Raw genomic sequence first — 4,234 nt, forward strand, 5'->3', positions numbered from 1 at the left:
TGTAGTTTTGCATTGTTCGGTCTTGATTCCAAAAGCCTTTTGTGTGGAGCCCAAAAGCTTTTATTTCCAAATCAGTCACTGCTTGCGTTGCTTTGGAATCAGTGTGAAATGAAACCACAGGGTGGTGAAATCTGTCGGGGATTGTTTTCTTTTTAACTTTTCATTAAAAGCCATCCCTGTAAAGAAAAAAGGCTTAGATCTTTTCACTCTTTTGTCAATGTATTATATATTTATTTATTTTTGACAGAGATGCACCCAACTGCTTTTCGTAATGCATTGTTCTTTCTTCCTATAGAGGGCACTACAGGCTTACAAAGAGTCTCAACCTAATCATGTCCTACCTGTGCAATCTTCCGTTTTTTTTCTCCTCTTCTTCTCTCATTAACTACTCTTTCTCTGTAATTTATTCAGTCCTGTAAGCCTTATTGCAGTGTCTGAATGACCCTTACATCTTTCATCTAGCTCTTTCTCTTATAACCAGCCTCTCTTTCTCTTCACTCTTTTCTCTGTCATTAAAACTTTACACTGTCTCCCCTGCCCAGTGTCATCTTGGCTTCCACCTTCAAAGCAGCCGGATTGTTTTCTTTTTAACTTTTCATTAAAAGCCATCCCTGTAAAGAAAAAAGGCTTAGATCTTTTCACTCTTTTGTCAATGTATTATATATTTATTTATTTTTGACAGAGATGCACCCAACTGCTTTTCGTAATGCATTGTTCTTTCTTCCTATAGAGGGCACTACAGGCTTACAAAGAGTCTCAACCTAATCATGTCCTACCTGTGCAATCTTCCGTTTTTTTTCTCCTCCTCTTCTTCTCACATTAACTACTCTTTCTCTGTAATTTATTCAGTCCTGTAAGCCTTATTGCAGTGTCTGAATGACCCTTACATCTTTCATCTAGCTCTTTCTCTTATAACCAGCCTCTCTTTCTCTTCACTCTTTTCTCTGTCATTAAAACTTTACACTGTCTCCCCTGCCCAGTGTCATCTTGGCTTCCACCTTCAAAGCAGTCGGCTGTGTCATTCTCTCTTTTTCTGCCCCATTTTCCCTTGTTCTTTCTCTGTGTCCCCTATCTAACCCCCATGACCTCTTTCTAGCCAGCTTTTTGATGTACTTCTCTGTCAGTTTGTTTTCTCTCACATGTTTGTCAGGCTTTAATGTGGCTTTTCCCTTATACTGGGTGTGTCTGGTTTAGACCATTTGTACGGATAACACAAATACATTTAAGTGAAATGTTTTCATTTTATGTTTTCTGAAGAAAATGTAAGTGCTGATGTGGAGAAGTTTCCTTCCTTGTTTGCTTCCAATACAGGCCGAAGTAGAAGTGCCCACCCCAAGTGTCAGTGAAATTCTGACCCCTTGAGATGTGGTTTAGATCTCTCCTTTAAAGCGCATGTATGCAATATTTACTGACTGTTTAAAAAATAATAGCACTGGTTGTTCATAAGACATTGTGTAGTTATGATTAAAGGGATAGTTAACCTGAAAATGACAATTCTGTCATCATTTACTCACCCTCCAATTGTTCCAAAGCTGTATGAATTTCTTTCTTCTGGTGAACACAAAAGAAGATATTTTGAAGAACAACCAAACATCCCCATTGACTTCCATAGCATTTTTTTTTTCCATACTAAAGAAACTCATTCAGGTTTGGAACAAAATGAGGGTAAGTAAGTGATATTCTTATTTTAAATAAATGTCGTTATTTTGAACTTTCTCTTCATCAAAGAATCCTGAAAATGTCTCAGTTTCTACAAAAATATTAAGCAACACAACTGTTTTCAACATTAATAATAAGCATCAAATCAGCATATTAAACCAGACCAAAATTACAGTTTGCCATTATAGGAATAAATTACATATGAAAATATATTGAAATACAAACCGTTCTTTTAAGTTGTAATAATATTTCATATTATTACTGTTTTTACTGTATTTTTTTTATCAAACAGATGTTTTGTTGTTTTTAGGGTTAAATGTATATGTAGAATTATATAATATAAAACACACAAAGGTTAGGGATTTGAGAGATTTATGTGATTGGTAGTAGATTTTTATTTGTCCACTCCTTGGTTCATAATGCAGGTTAAGTGATTACATTTTAATCTTTTCTGAGGTGTGTGTGTGTGTTTCTGTGAATTGTGGGGACTTTCCATAGACATCCCCTAACCCTAAACCTATAGAAAACCTGTTTGCATTGTTACACTTTCAGATAAACATCATTTACTATTTTTTATATTTTTATTTCCCTCGTGGGGACCGCAGGCCTGTCAAAAATTTCAGGTTTTACTATCCTTGTGGGGACATTTGGTCCCCACAATGTAGCATAAACAAGTACAAACGTGTGCGTGTGTGTGTGTTTGCTTTGGTTGCAAAGTATATGGATATGGTGAAAGCGGAGCAGTTAGGCAGTACAGATTAAGATTTTCCCAGCATGTGATTTAATCTCTGACATTTTGATGTTTGGATGGAAAGTATTTTGAGAGCGAGAGGACAGGGCCTGCTTCTGATTGGTCATTTCTTGTGTGCCTGCATGTGTATTGCTGAGGACAGACTCTGGGTCTGATCCCAGGACTGACAGCTGGTGAGTACACATACAAGCATACGCACACACACACACGCACGCTTTCCTCCTTCTCACCCTCAGAGCTGGTCATTTCTGAGGTTGGCAGCTTTTTACTCTGCGACAGTTCTGAAATGTTATTGCTTAGATGTTGCTCTTTCATAACTGTCAAAGTTTGTTTCAGATGTGTCTCCTAAAATTCCTTAAGAGAAATAAAAATAGAAACAAATAAGACAATTTGTCATACTGTAAGAGTTTTGAGCTATAAAACGAATGAGGATAGCACAGCTCGGATCATTTGCTCTTAGATTTATGAGGCTTGAGATCTCTCAATATTGATGTTTAGTGTCTTTTTAAATGTGGGCACAATCTAAATACAAAAATAAATGAAAAATATTTTAAACAAAAAATGCCAAAAGCATATAAAAATTAATAATAATTTTTATTTAATAATAAAAAAAATATATATAACAACAATTCAACACTGAATTTGATATCATTACTGTCAAATCAGAATCAGCAGCCCTATTTGCCACAGTAAGACATAATCTACATACATTCATAAAATGTTCTAATATAAAAATTCATATTACATTTTTTTTTTCTCACACAGTTTAAATGCATCTTTATGTATGAAAATCTATAGCTGCCTTTGCATTCTACAAAAGGAAGACTATCATGTTTGGAGGCCCCTGCTATTAAAAAGTTTGAAAAGCCTCCTTTTAAAATATCCTCTTCACTGATAACTCGGCCTCTTCACACGATCTTTCATGATTAAAAGAGTATCAGCGCTCAAGCATCACAGGTGCAAATTAAACAAGAGTGATCAGCAGCCAGCTACAGGTTTGTGATATGATATGCAGCCAACCGATCAAGGATCAGTCGGCTTTCTAAAAAAAACACATTCGAGGCACTAAAAACGGGTTTTGTACCAGCAGGCCAGAGTCATATCTGTCAACGCTTTGTTGCTGTGCTGTTAGCAAACAAGAACTTCTCCTGAGAGTCTACTTGAAGAAGCATCGCTTTGCCAACAAATTAGCAAATGCCTGGGCCGCTTGGCGAGCATGTGTCTGTGTGTGTGTCTTGACAGAATTCATTTATGGAAGTGTTTTGTGACGCGGCATCTGTGCCAACATCTCAGCGAGGCTTTTGGCAGTCTAAAAATGTGTGTGTGAGAGAGACAGAGTGGAAGGATTTTTGCTTGGCTCTCTGAGGAATATGCTCACGGCCGTTTGTATGTAGAAGTGTGTGTGGGAACCTGTTTGCCTTTGTGTGTGTGTTTATTCTCTGTGGTGGAAGATGGAGGTGGCTGGGGTGTTGGTGGATGGTGTAGGTTGGTGGTGTTAGGTGGAGGCATACAAACAAACACACAGTGACCCAACCATCTGCTTTTGAGCTCCCCAAATAAGACTAAGGCTTTTGTGTGTGTGTGTGTGTGTGTGTGTTGTGTCACCGCAAGCAGTTCAGTGGGAATCTGTGGCTCCAACTACTCTGCCTTAGGCTACAGATCCTTCCCTCTCGGATTTCTCTTTTCTCTGTCACCTAAAACACCATCGTTTTCACGCTTGGTTGGGACACACACACCACACGCTCTCGCATTAGTGTTTGTCATTGTTGTTTTGTCTGTAGTAACTGTTGCTTTTCTTTGTAATTGGTCTCTAGGTGAGATGGT

The sequence above is a fragment of the Sinocyclocheilus anshuiensis genome, unplaced genomic scaffold (assembly GCF_001515605.1).
Source record: "Sinocyclocheilus anshuiensis isolate Anshui unplaced genomic scaffold, SAMN03320099.WGS_v1.1 scaffold50, whole genome shotgun sequence".
Lineage (NCBI taxonomy): Eukaryota > Metazoa > Chordata > Actinopteri > Cypriniformes > Cyprinidae > Sinocyclocheilus > Sinocyclocheilus anshuiensis.